Source organism: Phyllobates terribilis, unplaced genomic scaffold, assembly GCF_046119375.1.
Source record: "Phyllobates terribilis strain yellow unplaced genomic scaffold, ASM4611937v1 Scaffold_361__1_contigs__length_1927384, whole genome shotgun sequence".
Taxonomy (NCBI): Eukaryota; Metazoa; Chordata; class Amphibia; order Anura; family Dendrobatidae; genus Phyllobates; species Phyllobates terribilis.
In genome coordinates this window covers 1,350,784-1,371,130 of record NW_027363121.1, presented here as the reverse complement: position 1 = coordinate 1,371,130, position 20,347 = coordinate 1,350,784, and the positions used below count along the sequence as shown (strand labels likewise).

Genomic DNA, 20,347 nt, shown 5'->3' with positions numbered 1-20,347 from the left:
GTGCACAGCAGCAGCCACCTTCAGTCTGCTGCTGGACAGCCAGCAGCAGCAGCAGCAGGAGAGGTATGTAATCAGGAGCCCTCCTGCTAAGGGTAGACAGCTGCTCGTTCCACCCCACCCCCCGCCTTAATTTGTTCTCCTCCCTTCCAACGGTGTTGAGGCGGGTGGGAACAGCAGGGGGTGAAGGTGCTGTGTTTAAAGAGGTGGAGTTATGCAGATCTAAAACGCGTGGATTGCAGCAGCAGCAAGCCGAAAAGTGCAGGCATGTAAGGGATCTAGAGGTTGACAACATGTCTTCTTAACGGGAGTCCAGGAGCTCATCTCCACAAATGGACTTTTCAGGATCCTTGGGTGGCTCCGTAGTTTGAAACCAATTCTGGTTATCGCTTCTCGGCCTTTTGGCTAAGATCAAGTGTAGTATCTGTTCTTATCAGTTTAATATCTGATACGTCCCCTATCTGGGGACCATATATTAAATGGATTTTTAGAACAGGGAGATGGAAAAAGAGCTTGCTCTGTCCACTCCACGCATTGACCTGGTATTGCAGTATCTCCAGGACCGGTGCACCCCTTCTTTAATGCAGTTTCTAAAATCAGAAAGAATTGAATTCAATGTTTTTTGTTCATTTTGCTTGTTTGTCGGATTTTGGGATGGACTCTTTGGCTTTGCTTTTCTTCTCCTCATTGGATTTTTCATGTTCAAAGTTGCAGAAGCCAGATTACAAACTCATTTTGGTTCAACTTCAGCAACTGTGCATTGCATTGCCATGTAATGTGATGCAATGCTATCTTTCTAGCTCTCCCTTTTTACTTCCTTTTGGATAAACAGACATATTAGGCAAGCATTTTGGAGCTTTCACCTAAATAACTACAGGTGGTGAGATAAGCTGCACAATATAATTGACCTTTCAGTATATTGTTGCACACACACCATCTATTTAGCAAATGCCCTTGTTATCAACAGCAGCCTTTTAAACTCACCTGAGCTAACAGGTATGTGCGCTGGTTACTCTGCTGCGCTTAAAATTTCTTTTTTGGTTTGCTACAATGCCTTTTCTGAAACGTTGTCTCCTTCTGCTGGAACACTGACTTCTTTCATTTAATGCCTGCAGACTATAAAAGAGAACCCAACCCAAAAAGTTTGGTTGATTAGTCTGTGGCATTCTGTTAAACTGTTGCTTATGGCGGTCTCTGTGAGCTTCTCAGCGACATTCAGCCAGCCAGGTATCCTGCCTGCAGTAGATGGAATGTGGCAATGGAACGCTGGCTGCGCGTGTCATAATAGGCTCTGAGCCTTTATATACCTGTGCACAGCAGCAGCCACCTTCAGTCTGCTGCTGGACAGCCAGCAGCAGCAGCAGCAGGAGAGGTATGTAATCAGGAGCCCTCCTGCTAAGGGTAGACAGCTGCTCGTTCCACCCCACCCCCCGCCTTAATTGGTTCTCCTCCCTTCCAACGGTGTTGAGGCGGGTGGGAACAGCAGGGGGTGAAGGTGCTGTGTTTAAAGAGGTGGAGTTATGCAGATCTAAAACGCGTGGATTGCAGCAGCAGCAAGCCGAAAAGTGCAGGCATGTAAGGGATCTAGAGGTTGACAACATGTCTTCTTAACGGGAGTCCAGGAGCTCATCTCCACAAATGGACTTTTCAGGATCCTTGGGTGGCTCCGTAGTTTGAAACCAATTCTGGTTATCGCTTCTCGGCCTTTTGGCTAAGATCAAGTGTAGTATCTGTTCTTATCAGTTTAATATCTGATACGTCCCCTATCTGGGGACCATATATTAAATGGATTTTTAGAACAGGGAGATGGAAAAAGAGCTTGCTCTGTCCACTCCACGCATTGACCTGGTATTGCAGTATCTCCAGGACCGGTGCACCCCTTCTTTAATGCAGTTTCTAAAATCAGAAAGAATTGAATTCAATGTTTTTTGTTCATTTTGCTTGTTTGTCGGATTTTGGGATGGACTCTTTGGCTTTGCTTTTCTTCTCCTCATTGGATTTTTCATGTTCAAAGTTGCAGAAGCCAGATTACAAGCTCATTTTGGTTCAACTTCAGCAACTGTGCATTGCATTGCCATGTAATGTGATGCAATGCTATCTTTCTAGCTCTCCCTTTTTACTTCCTTTTGGATAAACAGACATATTAGGCAAGCATTTTGGAGCTTTCACCTAAATAACTACAGGTGGTGAGATAAGCTGCACAATATAATTGACCTTTCAGTATATTGTTGCACACACACCATCTATTTAGCAAATGCCCTTGTTATCAACAGCAGCCTTTTAAACTCACCTGAGCTAACAGGTATGTGCGCTGGTTACTCTGCTGCGCTTAAAATTTCTTTTTTGGTTTGCTACAATGCCTTTTCTGAAACGTTGTCTCCTTCTGCTGGAACACTGACTTCTTTCATTTAATGCCTGCAGACTATAAAAGAGAACCCAACCCAAAAAGTTTGGTTGATTAGTCTGTGGCATTCTGTTAAACTGTTGCTTATGGCGGTCTCTGTGAGCTTCTCAGCGACATTCAGCCAGCCAGGTATCCTGCCTGCAGTAGATGGAATGTGGCAATGGAACGCTGGCTGCGCGTGTCATAATAGGCTCTGAGCCTTTATATACCTGTGCACAGCAGCAGCCACCTTCAGTCTGCTGCTGGACAGCCAGCAGCAGCAGCAGCAGGAGAGGTATGTAATCAGGAGCCCTCCTGCTAAGGGTAGACAGCTGCTCGTTCCACCCCACCCCCCGCCTTAATTGGTTCTCCTCCCTTCCAACGGTGTTGAGGCGGGTGGGAACAGCAGGGGGTGAAGGTGCTGTGTTTAAAGAGGTGGAGTTATGCAGATCTAAAACGCGTGGATTGCAGCAGCAGCAAGCCGAAAAGTGCAGGCATGTAAGGGATCTAGAGGTTGACAACATGTCTTCTTAACGGGAGTCCAGGAGCTCATCTCCACAAATGGACTTTTCAGGATCCTTGGGTGGCTCCGTAGTTTGAAACCAATTCTGGTTATCGCTTCTCGGCCTTTTGGCTAAGATCAAGTGTAGTATCTGTTCTTATCAGTTTAATATCTGATACGTCCCCTATCTGGGGACCATATATTAAATGGATTTTTAGAACAGGGAGATGGAAAAAGAGCTTGCTCTGTCCACTCCACGCATTGACCTGGTATTGCAGTATCTCCAGGACCGGTGCACCCCTTCTTTAATGCAGTTTCTAAAATCAGAAAGAATTGAATTCAATGTTTTTTGTTCATTTTGCTTGTTTGTCGGATTTTGGGATGGACTCTTTGGCTTTGCTTTTCTTCTCCTCATTGGATTTTTCATGTTCAAAGTTGCAGAAGCCAGATTACAAGCTCATTTTGGTTCAGCTTCAGCAACTGTGCATTGCATTGCCATGTAATGTGATGCAATGCTATCTTTCTAGCTCTCCCTTTTTACTTCCTTTTGGATAAACAGACATATTAGGCAAGCATTTTGGAGCTTTCACCTAAATAACTACAGGTGGTGAGATAAGCTGCACAATATAATTGACCTTTCAGTATATTGTTGCACACACACCATCTATTTAGCAAATGCCCTTGTTATCAACAGCAGCCTTTTAAACTCACCTGAGCTAACAGGTATGTGCGCTGGTTACTCTGCTGCGCTTAAAATTTCTTTTTTGGTTTGCTACAATGCCTTTTCTGAAACGTTGTCTCCTTCTGCTGGAACACTGACTTCTTTCATTTAATGCCTGCAGACTATAAAAGAGAACCCAACCCAAAAAGTTTGGTTGATTAGTCTGTGGCATTCTGTTAAACTGTTGCTTATGGCGGTCTCTGTGAGCTTCTCAGCGACATTCAGCCAGCCAGGTATCCTGCCTGCAGTAGATGGAATGTGGCAATGGAACGCTGGCTGCGCGTGTCATAATAGGCTCTGAGCCTTTATATACCTGTGCACAGCAGCAGCCACCTTCAGTCTGCTGCTGGACAGCCAGCAGCAGCAGCAGCAGGAGAGGTATGTAATCAGGAGCCCTCCTGCTAAGGGTAGACAGCTGCTCGTTCCACCCCACCCCCCGCCTTAATTTGTTCTCCTCCCTTCCAACGGTGTTGAGGCGGGTGGGAACAGCAGGGGGTGAAGGTGCTGTGTTTAAAGAGGTGGAGTTATGCAGATCTAAAACGCGTGGATTGCAGCAGCAGCAAGCCGAAAAGTGCAGGCATGTAAGGGATCTAGAGGTTGACAACATGTCTTCTTAACGGGAGTCCAGGAGCTCATCTCCACAAATGGACTTTTCAGGATCCTTGGGTGGCTCCGTAGTTTGAAACCAATTCTGGTTATCGCTTCTCGGCCTTTTGGCTAAGATCAAGTGTAGTATCTGTTCTTATCAGTTTAATATCTGATACGTCCCCTATCTGGGGACCATATATTAAATGGATTTTTAGAACAGGGAGATGGAAAAAGAGCTTGCTCTGTCCACTCCACGCATTGACCTGGTATTGCAGTATCTCCAGGACCGGTGCACCCCTTCTTTAATGCAGTTTCTAAAATCAGAAAGAATTGAATTCAATGTTTTTTGTTCATTTTGCTTGTTTGTCGGATTTTGGGATGGACTCTTTGGCTTTGCTTTTCTTCTCCTCATTGGATTTTTCATGTTCAAAGTTGCAGAAGCCAGATTACAAACTCATTTTGGTTCAACTTCAGCAACTGTGCATTGCATTGCCATGTAATGTGATGCAATGCTATCTTTCTAGCTCTCCCTTTTTACTTCCTTTTGGATAAACAGACATATTAGGCAAGCATTTTGGAGCTTTCACCTAAATAACTACAGGTGGTGAGATAAGCTGCACAATATAATTGACCTTTCAGTATATTGTTGCACACACACCATCTATTTAGCAAATGCCCTTGTTATCAACAGCAGCCTTTTAAACTCACCTGAGCTAACAGGTATGTGCGCTGGTTACTCTGCTGCGCTTAAAATTTCTTTTTTGGTTTGCTACAATGCCTTTTCTGAAACGTTGTCTCCTTCTGCTGGAACACTGACTTCTTTCATTTAATGCCTGCAGACTATAAAAGAGAACCCAACCCAAAAAGTTTGGTTGATTAGTCTGTGGCATTCTGTTAAACTGTTGCTTATGGCGGTCTCTGTGAGCTTCTCAGCGACATTCAGCCAGCCAGGTATCCTGCCTGCAGTAGATGGAATGTGGCAATGGAACGCTGGCTGCGCGTGTCATAATAGGCTCTGAGCCTTTATATACCTGTGCACAGCAGCAGCCACCTTCAGTCTGCTGCTGGACAGCCAGCAGCAGCAGCAGCAGGAGAGGTATGTAATCAGGAGCCCTCCTGCTAAGGGTAGACAGCTGCTCGTTCCACCCCACCCCCCGCCTTAATTGGTTCTCCTCCCTTCCAACGGTGTTGAGGCGGGTGGGAACAGCAGGGGGTGAAGGTGCTGTGTTTAAAGAGGTGGAGTTATGCAGATCTAAAACGCGTGGATTGCAGCAGCAGCAAGCCGAAAAGTGCAGGCATGTAAGGGATCTAGAGGTTGACAACATGTCTTCTTAACGGGAGTCCAGGAGCTCATCTCCACAAATGGACTTTTCAGGATCCTTGGGTGGCTCCGTAGTTTGAAACCAATTCTGGTTATCGCTTCTCGGCCTTTTGGCTAAGATCAAGTGTAGTATCTGTTCTTATCAGTTTAATATCTGATACGTCCCCTATCTGGGGACCATATATTAAATGGATTTTTAGAACAGGGAGATGGAAAAAGAGCTTGCTCTGTCCACTCCACGCATTGACCTGGTATTGCAGTATCTCCAGGACCGGTGCACCCCTTCTTTAATGCAGTTTCTAAAATCAGAAAGAATTGAATTCAATGTTTTTTGTTCATTTTGCTTGTTTGTCGGATTTTGGGATGGACTCTTTGGCTTTGCTTTTCTTCTCCTCATTGGATTTTTCATGTTCAAAGTTGCAGAAGCCAGATTACAAGCTCATTTTGGTTCAACTTCAGCAACTGTGCATTGCATTGCCGTGTAATGTGATGCAATGCTATCTTTCTAGCTCTCCCTTTTTACTTCCTTTTGGATAAACAGACATATTAGGCAAGCATTTTGGAGCTTTCACCTAAATAACTACAGGTGGTGAGATAAGCTGCACAATATAATTGACCTTTCAGTATATTGTTGCACACACACCATCTATTTAGCAAATGCCCTTGTTATCAACAGCAGCCTTTTAAACTCACCTGAGCTAACAGGTATGTGCGCTGGTTACTCTGCTGCGCTTAAAATTTCTTTTTTGGTTTGCTACAATGCCTTTTCTGAAACGTTGTCTCCTTCTGCTGGAACACTGACTTCTTTCATTTAATGCCTGCAGACTATAAAAGAGAACCCAACCCAAAAAGTTTGGTTGATTAGTCTGTGGCATTCTGTTAAACTGTTGCTTATGGCGGTCTCTGTGAGCTTCTCAGCGACATTCAGCCAGCCAGGTATCCTGCCTGCAGTAGATGGAATGTGGCAATGGAACGCTGGCTGCGCGTGTCATAATAGGCTCTGAGCCTTTATATACCTGTGCACAGCAGCAGCCACCTTCAGTCTGCTGCTGGACAGCCAGCAGCAGCAGCAGCAGGAGAGGTATGTAATCAGGAGCCCTCCTGCTAAGGGTAGACAGCTGCTCGTTCCACCCCACCCCCCGCCTTAATTGGTTCTCCTCCCTTCCAACGGTGTTGAGGCGGGTGGGAACAGCAGGGGGTGAAGGTGCTGTGTTTAAAGAGGTGGAGTTATGCAGATCTAAAACGCGTGGATTGCAGCAGCAGCAAGCCGAAAAGTGCAGGCATGTAAGGGATCTAGAGGTTGACAACATGTCTTCTTAACGGGAGTCCAGGAGCTCATCTCCACAAATGGACTTTTCAGGATCCTTGGGTGGCTCCGTAGTTTGAAACCAATTCTGGTTATCGCTTCTCGGCCTTTTGGCTAAGATCAAGTGTAGTATCTGTTCTTATCAGTTTAATATCTGATACGTCCCCTATCTGGGGACCATATATTAAATGGATTTTTAGAACAGGGAGATGGAAAAAGAGCTTGCTCTGTCCACTCCACGCATTGACCTGGTATTGCAGTATCTCCAGGACCGGTGCACCCCTTCTTTAATGCAGTTTCTAAAATCAGAAAGAATTGAATTCAATGTTTCTTGTTCATTTTGCTTGTTTGTCGGATTTTGGGATGGACTCTTTGGCTTTGCTTTTCTTCTCCTCATTGGATTTTTCATGTTCAAAGTTGCAGAAGCCAGATTACAAGCTCATTTTGGTTCAACTTCAGCAACTGTGCATTGCATTGCCATGTAATGTGATGCAATGCTATCTTTCTAGCTCTCCCTTTTTACTTCCTTTTGGATAAACAGACATATTAGGCAAGCATTTTGGAGCTTTCACCTAAATAACTACAGGTGGTGAGATAAGCTGCACAATATAATTGACCTTTCAGTATATTGTTGCACACACACCATCTATTTAGCAAATGCCCTTGTTATCAACAGCAGCCTTTTAAACTCACCTGAGCTAACAGGTATGTGCGCTGGTTACTCTGCTGCGCTTAAAATTTCTTTTTTGGTTTGCTACAATGCCTTTTCTGAAACGTTGTCTCCTTCTGCTGGAACACTGACTTCTTTCATTTAATGCCTGCAGACTATAAAAGAGAACCCAACCCAAAAAGTTTGGTTGATTAGTCTGTGGCATTCTGTTAAACTGTTGCTTATGGCGGTCTCTGTGAGCTTCTCAGCGACATTCAGCCAGCCAGGTATCCTGCCTGCAGTAGATGGAATGTGGCAATGGAACGCTGGCTGCGCGTGTCATAATAGGCTCTGAGCCTTTATATACCTGTGCACAGCAGCAGCCACCTTCAGTCTGCTGCTGGACAGCCAGCAGCAGCAGCAGCAGGAGAGGTATGTAATCAGGAGCCCTCCTGCTAAGGGTAGACAGCTGCTCGTTCCACCCCACCCCCCGCCTTAATTGGTTCTCCTCCCTTCCAACGGTGTTGAGGCGGGTGGGAACAGCAGGGGGTGAAGGTGCTGTGTTTAAAGAGGTGGAGTTATGCAGATCTAAAACGCGTGGATTGCAGCAGCAGCAAGCCGAAAAGTGCAGGCATGTAAGGGATCTAGAGGTTGACAACATGTCTTCTTAACGGGAGTCCAGGAGCTCATCTCCACAAATGGACTTTTCAGGATCCTTGGGTGGCTCCGTAGTTTGAAACCAATTCTGGTTATCGCTTCTCGGCCTTTTGGCTAAGATCAAGTGTAGTATCTGTTCTTATCAGTTTAATATCTGATACGTCCCCTATCTGGGGACCATATATTAAATGGATTTTTAGAACAGGGAGATGGAAAAAGAGCTTGCTCTGTCCACTCCACGCATTGACCTGGTATTGCAGTATCTCCAGGACCGGTGCACCCCTTCTTTAATGCAGTTTCTAAAATCAGAAAGAATTGAATTCAATGTTTTTTGTTCATTTTGCTTGTTTGTCGGATTTTGGGATGGACTCTTTGGCTTTGCTTTTCTTCTCCTCATTGGATTTTTCATGTTCAAAGTTGCAGAAGCCAGATTACAAGCTCATTTTGGTTCAACTTCAGCAACTGTGCATTGCATTGCCATGTAATACGATGCAATGCTATCTTTCTAGCTCTCCCTTTTTACTTCCTTTTGGATAAACAGACATATTAGGCAAGCATTTTGGAGCTTTCACCTAAATAACTACAGGTGGTGAGATAAGCTGCACAATATAATTGACCTTTCAGTATATTGTTGCACACACACCATCTATTTAGCAAATGCCCTTGTTATCAACAGCAGCCTTTTAAACTCACCTGAGCTAACAGGTATGTGCGCTGGTTACTCTGCTGCGCTTAAAATTTCTTTTTTGGTTTGCTACAATGCCTTTTCTGAAACGTTGTCTCCTTCTGCTGGAACACTGACTTCTTTCATTTAATGCCTGCAGACTATAAAAGAGAACCCAACCCAAAAAGTTTGGTTGATTAGTCTGTGGCATTCTGTTAAACTGTTGCTTATGGCGGTCTCTGTGAGCTTCTCAGCGACATTCAGCCAGCCAGGTATCCTGCCTGCAGTAGATGGAATGTGGCAATGGAACGCTGGCTGCGCGTGTCATAATAGGCTCTGAGCCTTTATATACCTGTGCACAGCAGCAGCCACCTTCAGTCTGCTGCTGGACAGCCAGCAGCAGCAGCAGCAGGAGAGGTATGTAATCAGGAGCCCTCCTGCTAAGGGTAGACAGCTGCTCGTTCCACCCCACCCCCCGCCTTAATTGGTTCTCCTCCCTTCCAACGGTGTTGAGGCGGGTGGGAACAGCAGGGGGTGAAGGTGCTGTGTTTAAAGAGGTGGAGTTATGCAGATCTAAAACGCGTGGATTGCAGCAGCAGCAAGCCGAAAAGTGCAGGCATGTAAGGGATCTAGAGGTTGACAACATGTCTTCTTAACGGGAGTCCAGGAGCTCATCTCCACAAATGGACTTTTCAGGATCCTTGGGTGGCTCCGTAGTTTGAAACCAATTCTGGTTATCGCTTCTCGGCCTTTTGGCTAAGATCAAGTGTAGTATCTGTTCTTATCAGTTTAATATCTGATACGTCCCCTATCTGGGGACCATATATTAAATGGATTTTTAGAACAGGGAGATGGAAAAAGAGCTTGCTCTGTCCACTCCACGCATTGACCTGGTATTGCAGTATCTCCAGGACCGGTGCACCCCTTCTTTAATGCAGTTTCTAAAATCAGAAAGAATTGAATTCAATGTTTTTTGTTCATTTTGCTTGTTTGTCGGATTTTGGGATGGACTCTTTGGCTTTGCTTTTCTTCTCCTCATTGGATTTTTCATGTTCAAAATTGCAGAAGCCAGATTACAAGCTCATTTTGGTTCAACTTCAGCAACTGTGCATTGCATTGCCATGTAATGTGATGCAATGCTATCTTTCTAGCTCTCCCTTTTTACTTCCTTTTGGATAAACAGACATATTAGGCAAGCATTTTGGAGCTTTCACCTAAATAACTACAGGTGGTGAGATAAGCTGCACAATATAATTGACCTTTCAGTATATTGTTGCACACACACCATCTATTTAGCAAATGCCCTTGTTATCAACAGCAGCCTTTTAAACTCACCTGAGCTAACAGGTATGTGCGCTGGTTACTCTGCTGCGCTTAAAATTTCTTTTTTGGTTTGCTACAATGCCTTTTCTGAAACGTTGTCTCCTTCTGCTGGAACACTGACTTCTTTCATTTAATGCCTGCAGACTATAAAAGAGAACCCAACCCAAAAAGTTTGGTTGATTAGTCTGTGGCATTCTGTTAAACTGTTGCTTATGGCGGTCTCTGTGAGCTTCTCAGCGACATTCAGCCAGCCAGGTATCCTGCCTGCAGTAGATGGAATGTGGCAATGGAACGCTGGCTGCGCGTGTCATAATAGGCTCTGAGCCTTTATATACCTGTGCACAGCAGCAGCCACCTTCAGTCTGCTGCTGGACAGCCAGCAGCAGCAGCAGCAGGAGAGGTATGTAATCAGGAGCCCTCCTGCTAAGGGTAGACAGCTGCTCGTTCCACCCCACCCCCCGCCTTAATTGGTTCTCCTCCCTTCCAACGGTGTTGAGGCGGGTGGGAACAGCAGGGGGTGAAGGTGCTGTGTTTAAAGAGGTGGAGTTATGCAGATCTAAAACGCGTGGATTGCAGCAGCAGCAAGCCGAAAAGTGCAGGCATGTAAGGGATCTAGAGGTTGACAACATGTCTTCTTAACGGGAGTCCAGGAGCTCATCTCCACAAATGGACTTTTCAGGATCCTTGGGTGGCTCCGTAGTTTGAAACCAATTCTGGTTATCGCTTCTCGGCCTTTTGGCTAAGATCAAGTGTAGTATCTGTTCTTATCAGTTTAATATCTGATACGTCCCCTATCTGGGGACCATATATTAAATGGATTTTTAGAACAGGGAGATGGAAAAAGAGCTTGCTCTGTCCACTCCACGCATTGACCTGGTATTGCAGTATCTCCAGGACCGGTGCACCCCTTCTTTAATGCAGTTTCTAAAATCAGAAAGAATTGAATTCAATGTTTTTTGTTCATTTTGCTTGTTTGTCGGATTTTGATATGGACTCTTTGGCTTTGCTTTTCTTCTCCTCATTGGATTTTTCATGTTCAAAGTTGCAGAAGCCAGATTACAAGCTCATTTTGGTTCAACTTCAGCAACTGTGCATTGCATTGCCATGTAATGTGATGCAATGCTATCTTTCTAGCTCTCCCTTTTTACTTCCTTTTGGATAAACAGACATATTAGGCAAGCATTTTGGAGCTTTCACCTAAATAACTACAGGTGGTGAGATAAGCTGCACAATATAATTGACCTTTCAGTATATTGTTGCACACACACCATCTATTTAGCAAATGCCCTTGTTATCAACAGCAGCCTTTTAAACTCACCTGAGCTAACAGGTATGTGCGCTGGTTACTCTGCTGCGCTTAAAATTTCTTTTTTGGTTTGCTACAATGCCTTTTCTGAAACGTTGTCTCCTTCTGCTGGAACACTGACTTCTTTCATTTAATGCCTGCAGACTATAAAAGAGAACCCAACCCAAAAAGTTTGGTTGATTAGTCTGTGGCATTCTGTTAAACTGTTGCTTATGGCGGTCTCTGTGAGCTTCTCAGCGACATTCAGCCAGCCAGGTATCCTGCCTGCAGTAGATGGAATGTGGCAATGGAACGCTGGCTGCGCGTGTCATAATAGGCTCTGAGCCTTTATATACCTGTGCACAGCAGCAGCCACCTTCAGTCTGCTGCTGGACAGCCAGCAGCAGCAGCAGCAGCAGGAGAGGTATGTAATCAGGAGCCCTCCTGCTAAGGGTAGACAGCTGCTCGTTCCACCCCACCCCCCGCCTTAATTGGTTCTCCTCCCTTCCAACGGTGTTGAGGCGGGTGGGAACAGCAGGGGGTGAAGGTGCTGTGTTTAAAGAGGTGGAGTTATGCAGATCTAAAACGCGTGGATTGCAGCAGCAGCAAGCCGAAAAGTGCAGGCATGTAAGGGATCTAGAGGTTGACAACATGTCTTCTTAACGGGAGTCCAGGAGCTCATCTCCACAAATGGACTTTTCAGGATCCTTGGGTGGCTCCGTAGTTTGAAACCAATTCTGGTTATCGCTTCTCGGCCTTTTGGCTAAGATCAAGTGTAGTATCTGTTCTTATCAGTTTAATATCTGATACGTCCCCTATCTGGGGACCATATATTAAATGGATTTTTAGAACAGGGAGATGGAAAAAGAGCTTGCTCTGTCCACTCCACGCATTGACCTGGTATTGCAGTATCTCCAGGACCGGTGCACCCCTTCTTTAATGCAGTTTCTAAAATCAGAAAGAATTGAATTCAATGTTTTTTGTTCATTTTGCTTGTTTGTCGGATTTTGGGATGGACTCTTTGGCTTTGCTTTTCTTCTCCTCATTGGATTTTTCATGTTCAAAGTTGCAGAAGCCAGATTACAAGCTCATTTTGGTTCAACTTCAGCAACTGTGCATTGCATTGCCATGTAATGTGATGCAATGCTATCTTTCTAGCTCTCCCTTTTTACTTCCTTTTGGATAAACAGACATATTAGGCAAGCATTTTGGAGCTTTCACCTAAATAACTACAGGTGGTGAGATAAGCTGCACAATATAATTGACCTTTCAGTATATTGTTGCACACACACCATCTATTTAGCAAATGCCCTTGTTATCAACAGCAGCCTTTTAAACTCACCTGAGCTAACAGGTATGTGCGCTGGTTACTCTGCTGCGCTTAAAATTTCTTTTTTGGTTTGCTACAATGCCTTTTCTGAAACGTTGTCTCCTTCTGCTGGAACACTGACTTCTTTCATTTAATGCCTGCAGACTATAAAAGAGAACCCAACCCAAAAAGTTTGGTTGATTAGTCTGTGGCATTCTGTTAAACTGTTGCTTATGGCGGTCTCTGTGAGCTTCTCAGCGACATTCAGCCAGCCAGGTATCCTGCCTGCAGTAGATGGAATGTGGCAATGGAACGCTGGCTGCGCGTGTCATAATAGGCTCTGAGCCTTTATATACCTGTGCACAGCAGCAGCCACCTTCAGTCTGCTGCTGGACAGCCAGCAGCAGCAGCAGCAGGAGAGGTATGCAATCAGGAGCCCTCCTGCTAAGGGTAGACAGCTGCTCGTTCCACCCCACCCCCCGCCTTAATTGGTTCTCCTCCCTTCCAATGGTGTTGAGGCGGGTGGGAACAGCAGGGGGTGAAGGTGCTGTGTTTAAAGAGGTGGAGTTATGCAGATCTAAAACGCGTGGATTGCAGCAGCAGCAAGCCGAAAAGTGCAGGCATGTAAGGGATCTAGAGGTTGACAACATGTCTTCTTAACGGGAGTCCAGGAGCTCATCTCCACAAATGGACTTTTCAGGATCCTTGGGTGGCTCCGTAGTTTGAAACCAATTCTGGTTATCGCTTCTCGGCCTTTTGGCTAAGATCAAGTGTAGTATCTGTTCTTATCAGTTTAATATCTGATACGTCCCCTATCTGGGGACCATATATTAAATGGATTTTTAGAACAGGGAGATGGAAAAAGAGCTTGCTCTGTCCACTCCACGCATTGACCTGGTATTGCAGTATCTCCAGGACCGGTGCACCCCTTCTTTAATGCAGTTTCTAAAATCAGAAAGAATTGAATTCAATGTTTTTTGTTCATTTTGCTTGTTTGTCGGATTTTGGGATGGACTCTTTGGCTTTGCTTTTCTTCTCCTCATTGGATTTTTCATGTTCAAAGTTGCAGAAGCCAGATTACAAGCTCATTTTGGTTCAACTTCAGCAACTGTGCATTGCATTGCCATGTAATGTGATGCAATGCTATCTTTCTAGCTCTCCCTTTTTACTTCCTTTTGGATAAACAGACATATTAGGCAAGCATTTTGGAGCTTTCACCTAAATAACTACAGGTGGTGAGATAAGCTGCACAATATAATTGACCTTTCAGTATATTGTTGCACACACACCATCTATTTAGCAAATGCCCTTGTTATCAACAGCAGCCTTTTAAACTCACCTGAGCTAACAGGTATGTGCGCTGGTTACTCTGCTGCGCTTAAAATTTCTTTTTTGGTTTGCTACAATGCCTTTTCTGAAACGTTGTCTCCTTCTGCTGGAACACTGACTTCTTTCATTTAATGCCTGCAGACTATAAAAGAGAACCCAACCCAAAAAGTTTGGTTGATTAGTCTGTGGCATTCTGTTAAACTGTTGCTTATGGCGGTCTCTGTGAGCTTCTCAGCGACATTCAGCCAGCCAGGTATCCTGCCTGCAGTAGATGGAATGTGGCAATGGAACGCTGGCTGCGCGTGTCATAATAGGCTCTGAGCCTTTATATACCTGTGCACAGCAGCAGCCACCTTCAGTCTGCTGCTGGACAGCCAGCAGCAGCAGCAGCAGGAGAGGTATGTAATCAGGAGCCCTCCTGCTAAGGGTAGACAGCTGCTCGTTCCACCCCACCCCCCGCCTTAATTGGTTCTCCTCCCTTCCAACGGTGTTGAGGCGGGTGGGAACAGCAGGGGGTGAAGGTGCTGTGTTTAAAGAGGTGGAGTTATGCAGATCTAAAACGCGTGGATTGCAGCAGCAGCAAGCCGAAAAGTGCAGGCATGTAAGGGATCTAGAGGTTGACAACATGTCTTCTTAACGGGAGTCCAGGAGCTCATCTCCACAAATGGACTTTTCAGGATCCTTGGGTGGCTCCGTAGTTTGAAACCAATTCTGGTTATCGCTTCTCGGCCTTTTGGCTAAGATCAAGTGTAGTATCTGTTCTTATCAGTTTAATATCTGATACGTCCCCTATCTGGGGACCATATATTAAATGGATTTTTAGAACAGGGAGATGGAAAAAGAGCTTGCTCTGTCCACTCCACGCATTGACCTGGTATTGCAGTATCTCCAGGACCGGTGCACCCCTTCTTTAATGCAGTTTCTAAAATCAGAAAGAATTGAATTCAATGTTTTTTGTTCATTTTGCTTGTTTGTCGGATTTTGGGATGGACTCTTTGGCTTTGCTTTTCTTCTCCTCATTGGATTTTTCATGTTCAAAGTTGCAGAAGCCAGATTACAAGCTCATTTTGGTTCAACTTCAGCAACTGTGCATTGCATTGCCATGTAATGTGATGCAATGCTATCTTTCTAGCTCTCCCTTTTTACTTCCTTTTGGATAAACAGACATATTAGGCAAGCATTTTGGAGCTTTCACCTAAATAACTACAGGTGGTGAGATAAGCTGCACAATATAATTGACCTTTCAGTATATTGTTGCACACACACCATCTATTTAGCAAATGCCCTTGTTATCAACAGCAGCCTTTTAAACTCACCTGAGCTAACAGGTATGTGCGCTGGTTACTCTGCTGCGCTTAAAATTTCTTTTTTGGTTTGCTACAATGCCTTTTCTGAAACGTTGTCTCCTTCTGCTGGAACACTGACTTCTTTCATTTAATGCCTGCAGACTATAAAAGAGAACCCAACCCAAAAAGTTTGGTTGATTAGTCTGTGGCATTCTGTTAAACTGTTGCTTATGGCGGTCTCTGTGAGCTTCTCAGCGACATTCAGCCAGCCAGGTATCCTGCCTGCAGTAGATGGAATGTGGCAATGGAACGCTGGCTGCGCGTGTCATAATAGGCTCTGAGCCTTTATATACCTGTGCACAGCAGCAGCCACCTTCAGTCTGCTGCTGGACAGCCAGCAGCAGCAGCAGCAGGAGAGGTATGTAATCAGGAGCCCTCCTGCTAAGGGTAGACAGCTGCTCGTTCCACCCCACCCCCCGCCTTAATTGGTTCTCCTCCCTTCCAACGGTGTTGAGGCGGGTGGGAACAGCAGGGGGTGAAGGTGCTGTGTTTAAAGAGGTGGAGTTATGCAGATCTAAAACGCGTGGATTGCAGCAGCAGCAAGCCGAAAAGTGCAGGCATGTAAGGGATCTAGAGGTTGACAACATGTCTTCTTAACGGGAGTCCAGGAGCTCATCTCCACAAATGGACTTTTCAGGATCCTTGGGTGGCTCCGTAGTTTGAAACCAATTCTGGTTATCGCTTCTCGGCCTTTTGGCTAAGATCAAGTGTAGTATCTGTTCTTATCAGTTTAATATCTGATACGTCCCCTATCTGGGGACCATATATTAAATGGATTTTTAGAACAGGGAGATGGAAAAAGAGCTTGCTCTGTCCACTCCACGCATTGACCTGGTATTGCAGTATCTCCAGGACCGGTGCACCCCTTCTTTAATGCAGTTTCTAAAATCAGAAAGAATTGAATTCAATGTTTTTTGTTCATTTTGCTTGTTTGTCGGATTTTGGGATGGACTCTTTGGCTTTGCTTTTCTTCTCCTCATTGGATTTTTCATGTTCAAAGTTGCAGAAGCCAGATTACAAGCTCATTTTGGTTCAACTTCAGCAACTGTGCATTGCATTGCCATGTAATGTGATGCAATGCTATCTTTCTAGCTCTCCCTTTTTACTTCCTTTTGGATAAACAGACATATTAGGCAAGCATTTTGGAGCTTTCACCTAAATAACTACAGGTGGTGAGATAAGCTGCACAATATAATTGACCTTTCAGTATATTGTTGCACACACACCATCTATTTAGCAAATGCCCTTGTTATCAACAGCAGCCTTTTAAACTCACCTGAGCTAACAGGTATGTGCGCTGGTTACTCTGCTGCGCTTAAAATTTCTTTTTTGGTTTGCTACAATGCCTTTTCTGAAACGTTGTCTCCTTCTGCTGGAACACTGACTTCTTTCATTTAATGCCTGCAGACTATAAAAGAGAACCCAACCCAAAAAGTTTGGTTGATTAGTCTGTGGCATTCTGTTAAACTGTTGCTTATGGCGGTCTCTGTGAGCTTCTCAGCGACATTCAGCCAGCCAGGTATCCTGCCTGCAGTAGATGGAATGTGGAAATGGAACGCTGGCTGCGCGTGTCATAATAGGCTCTGAGCCTTTATATACCTGTGCACAGCAGCAGCCACCTTCAGTCTGCTGCTGGACAGCCAGCAGCAGCAGCAGCAGGAGAGGTATGTAATCAGGAGCCCTCCTGCTAAGGGTAGACAGCTGCTCGTTCCACCCCACCCCCCGCCTTAATTGGTTCTCCTCCCTTCCAACGGTGTTGAGGCGGGTGGGAACAGCAGGGGGTGAAGGTGCTGTGTTTAAAGAGGTGGAGTTATGCAGATCTAAAACGCGTGGATTGCAGCAGCAGCAAGCCGAAAAGTGCAGGCATGTAAGGGATCTAGAGGTTGACAACATGTCTTCTTAACGGGAGTCCAGGAGCTCATCTCCACAAATGGACTTTTCAGGATCCTTGGGTGGCTCCGTAGTTTGAAACCAATTCTGGTTATCGCTTCTCGGCCTTTTGGCTAAGATCAAGTGTAGTATCTGTTCTTATCAGTTTAATATCTGATACGTCCCCTATCTGGGGACCATATATTAAATGGATTTTTAGAACAGGGAGATGGAAAAAGAGCTTGCTCTGTCCACTCCACGCATTGACCTGGTATTGCAGTATCTCCAGGACCGGTGCACCCCTTCTTTAATGCAGTTTCTAAAATCAGAAAGAATTGAATTCAATGTTTTTTGTTCATTTTGCTTGTTTGTCGGATTTTGGGATGGACTCTTTGGCTTTGCTTTTCTTCTCCTCATTGGATTTTTCATGTTCAAAGTTGCAGAAGCCAGATTACAAGCTCATTTTGGTTCAACTTCAGCAACTGTGCATTGCATTGCCATGTAATGTGATGCAATGCTATCTTTCTAGCTCTCCCTTTTTACTTCCTTTTGGATAAACAGACATATTAGGCAAGCATTTTGGAGCTTTCACCTAAATAACTACAGGTGGTGAGATAAGCTGCACAATATAATTGACCTTTCAGTATATTGTTGCACACACACCATCTATTTAGCAAATGCCCTTGTTATCAACAGCAGCCTTTTAAACTCACCTGAGCTAACAGGTATGTGCGCTGGTTACTCTGCTGCGCTTAAAATTTCTTTTTTGGTTTGCTACAATGCCTTTTCTGAAACGTTGTCTCCTTCTGCTGGAACACTGACTTCTTTCATTTAATGCCTGCAGACTATAAAAGAGAACCCAACCCAAAAAGTTTGGTTGATTAGTCTGTGGCATTCTGTTAAACTGTTGCTTATGGCGGTCTCTGTGAGCTTCTCAGCGACATTCAGCCAGCCAGGTATCCTGCCTGCAGTAGATGGAATGTGGCAATGGAACACTGGCTGCGCGTGTCATAATAGGCTCTGAGCCTTTATATACCTGTGCACAGCAGCAGCCACCTTCAGTCTGCTGCTGGACAGCCAGCAGCAGCAGCAGCAGGAGAGGTATGTAATCAGGAGCCCTCCTGCTAAGGGTAGACAGCTGCTCGTTCCACCCCACCCCCCGCCTTAATTGGTTCTCCTCCCTTCCAACGGTGTTGAGGCGGGTGGGAACAGCAGGGGGTGAAGGTGCTGTGTTTAAAGAGGTGGAGTTATGCAGATCTAAAACGCGTGGATTGCAGCAGCAGCAAGCCGAAAAGTGCAGGCATGTAAGGGATCTAGAGGTTGACAACATGTCTTCTTAACGGGAGTCCAGGAGCTCATCTCCACAAATGGACTTTTCAGGATCCTTGGGTGGCTCCGTAGTTTGAAACCAATTCTGGTTATCGCTTCTCGGCCTTTTGGCTAAGATCAAGTGTAGTATCTGTTCTTATCAGTTTAATATCTGATACGTCCCCTATCTGGGGACCATATATTAAATGGATTTTTAGAACAGGGAGATGGAAAAAGAGCTTGCTCTGTCCACTCCACGCATTGACCTGGTATTGCAGTATCTCCAGGACCGGTGCACCCCTTCTTTAATGCAGTTTCTAAAATCAGAAAGAATTGAATTCAATGTTTTTTGTTCATTTTGCTTGTTTGTCGGATTTTGGGATGGACTCTTTGGCTTTGCTTTTCTTCTCCTCATTGGATTTTTCATGTTCAAAGTTGCAGAAGCCAGATTACAAGCTCATTTTGGTTCAACTTCAGCAACTGTGCATTGCATTGCCATGTAATGTGATGCAATGCTATCTTTCTAGCTCTCCCTTTTTACTTCCTTTTGGATAAACAGACATATTAGGCAAGCATTTTGGAGCTTTCACCTAAATAACTACAGGTGGTGAGATAAGCTGCACAATATAATTGACCTTTCAGTATATTGTTGCACACACACCATCTATTTAGCAAATGCCCTTGTTATCAACAGCAGCCTTTTAAACTCACCTGAGCTAACAGGTATGTGCGCTGGTTACTCTGCTGCGCTTAAAATTTCTTTTTTGGTTTGCTACAATGCCTTTTCTGAAACGTTGTCTCCTTCTGCTGGAACACTGACTTCTTTCATTTAATGCCTGCAGACTATAAAAGAGAACCCAACCCAAAAAGTTTGGTTGATTAGTCTGTGGCATTCTGTTAAACTGTTGCTTATGGCGGTCTCTGTGAGCTTCTCAGCGACATTCAGCCAGCCAGGTATCCTGCCTGCAGTAGATGGAATGTGGAAATGGAACGCTGGCTGCGCGTGTCATAATAGGCTCTGAGCCTTTATATACCTGTGCACAGCAGCAGCCACCTTCAGTCTGCTGCTGGACAGCCAGCAGCAGCAGGAGAGGTATGTAATCAGGAGCCCTCCTGCTAAGGGTAGACAGCTGCTCGTTCCACCCCACCCCCCGCCTTAATTGGTTCTCCTCCCTTCCAACGGTGTTGAGGCGGGTGGGAACAGCAGGGGGTGAAGGTGCTGTGTTTAAAGAGGTGGAGTTATGCAGATCTAAAACGCGTGGATTGCAGCAGCAGCAAGCCGAAAAGTGCAGGCATGTAAGGGATCTAGAGGTTGACAACATGTCTTCTTAACGGGAGTCCAGGAGCTCATCTCCACAAATGGACTTTTTAGGATCCTTGGGTGGCTCCGTAGTTTGAAACCAATTCTGGTTATCGCTTCTCGGCCTTTTGGCTAAGATCAAGTGTAGTATCTGTTCTTATCAGTTTAATATCTGATACGTCCCCTATCTGGGGACCATATATTAAATGGATTTTTAGAACAGGGAGATGGAAAAAGAGCTTGCTCTGTCCACTCCACGCATTGACCTGGTATTGCAGTATCTCCAGGACCGGTGCACCCCTTCTTTAATGCAGTTTCTAAAATCAGAAAGAATTGAATTCAATGTTTTTTGTTCATTTTGCTTGTTTGTCGGATTTTGGGATGGACTCTTTGGCTCTGCTTTTCTTCTCCTCATTGGATTTTTCATGTTCAAAGTTGCAGAAGCCAGATTACAAGCTCATTTTGGTTCAACTTCAGCAACTGTGCATTG

General features: G+C 45.0%; 16 non-coding genes across 16 annotated transcripts; all 16 read left to right on the top strand.

Annotated features, from left to right (window-relative positions):
* The first annotated feature begins 382 nt into the window (after positions 1–382).
* Positions 383–573, top strand: LOC141222516 (U2 spliceosomal RNA). The gene has a single exon (XR_012290284.1). It is a non-coding gene; the product is annotated as a U2 spliceosomal RNA (small nuclear RNA).
* Positions 574–1,688: 1,115 nt separating this feature from the next.
* LOC141222515 (U2 spliceosomal RNA) lies at positions 1,689–1,879 on the top strand. The gene has a single exon (XR_012290283.1). It is a non-coding gene; the product is annotated as a U2 spliceosomal RNA (small nuclear RNA).
* A 1,115-nt stretch (positions 1,880–2,994) lies between these two features.
* LOC141222514 (U2 spliceosomal RNA) lies at positions 2,995–3,185 on the top strand. Its single transcript, XR_012290282.1, has one exon. It is a non-coding gene; the product is annotated as a U2 spliceosomal RNA (small nuclear RNA).
* A 1,115-nt stretch (positions 3,186–4,300) lies between these two features.
* LOC141222512 (U2 spliceosomal RNA) lies at positions 4,301–4,491 on the top strand. Its single transcript, XR_012290281.1, has one exon. It is a non-coding gene; the product is annotated as a U2 spliceosomal RNA (small nuclear RNA).
* A 1,115-nt stretch (positions 4,492–5,606) lies between these two features.
* LOC141222511 (U2 spliceosomal RNA) lies at positions 5,607–5,797 on the top strand. Its single transcript, XR_012290280.1, has one exon. It is a non-coding gene; the product is annotated as a U2 spliceosomal RNA (small nuclear RNA).
* A 1,115-nt stretch (positions 5,798–6,912) lies between these two features.
* Positions 6,913–7,103, top strand: LOC141222510 (U2 spliceosomal RNA). The gene has a single exon (XR_012290279.1). It is a non-coding gene; the product is annotated as a U2 spliceosomal RNA (small nuclear RNA).
* A 1,115-nt stretch (positions 7,104–8,218) lies between these two features.
* Positions 8,219–8,409, top strand: LOC141222509 (U2 spliceosomal RNA). The gene has a single exon (XR_012290278.1). It is a non-coding gene; the product is annotated as a U2 spliceosomal RNA (small nuclear RNA).
* Positions 8,410–9,524: 1,115 nt separating this feature from the next.
* LOC141222508 (U2 spliceosomal RNA) lies at positions 9,525–9,715 on the top strand. The gene has a single exon (XR_012290277.1). It is a non-coding gene; the product is annotated as a U2 spliceosomal RNA (small nuclear RNA).
* A 1,115-nt stretch (positions 9,716–10,830) lies between these two features.
* Positions 10,831–11,021, top strand: LOC141222507 (U2 spliceosomal RNA). The gene has a single exon (XR_012290276.1). It is a non-coding gene; the product is annotated as a U2 spliceosomal RNA (small nuclear RNA).
* A 1,118-nt stretch (positions 11,022–12,139) lies between these two features.
* On the top strand, positions 12,140–12,330 carry LOC141222505 (U2 spliceosomal RNA). The gene has a single exon (XR_012290274.1). It is a non-coding gene; the product is annotated as a U2 spliceosomal RNA (small nuclear RNA).
* A 1,115-nt stretch (positions 12,331–13,445) lies between these two features.
* On the top strand, positions 13,446–13,636 carry LOC141222504 (U2 spliceosomal RNA). The gene has a single exon (XR_012290273.1). It is a non-coding gene; the product is annotated as a U2 spliceosomal RNA (small nuclear RNA).
* Positions 13,637–14,751: 1,115 nt separating this feature from the next.
* LOC141222503 (U2 spliceosomal RNA) lies at positions 14,752–14,942 on the top strand. The gene has a single exon (XR_012290272.1). It is a non-coding gene; the product is annotated as a U2 spliceosomal RNA (small nuclear RNA).
* Positions 14,943–16,057: 1,115 nt separating this feature from the next.
* LOC141222502 (U2 spliceosomal RNA) lies at positions 16,058–16,248 on the top strand. The gene has a single exon (XR_012290271.1). It is a non-coding gene; the product is annotated as a U2 spliceosomal RNA (small nuclear RNA).
* A 1,115-nt stretch (positions 16,249–17,363) lies between these two features.
* Positions 17,364–17,554, top strand: LOC141222501 (U2 spliceosomal RNA). Its single transcript, XR_012290270.1, has one exon. It is a non-coding gene; the product is annotated as a U2 spliceosomal RNA (small nuclear RNA).
* Positions 17,555–18,669: 1,115 nt separating this feature from the next.
* Positions 18,670–18,860, top strand: LOC141222500 (U2 spliceosomal RNA). The gene has a single exon (XR_012290269.1). It is a non-coding gene; the product is annotated as a U2 spliceosomal RNA (small nuclear RNA).
* A 1,109-nt stretch (positions 18,861–19,969) lies between these two features.
* Positions 19,970–20,160, top strand: LOC141222499 (U2 spliceosomal RNA). Its single transcript, XR_012290268.1, has one exon. It is a non-coding gene; the product is annotated as a U2 spliceosomal RNA (small nuclear RNA).
* The last annotated feature ends 187 nt before the right edge of the window (positions 20,161–20,347 follow it).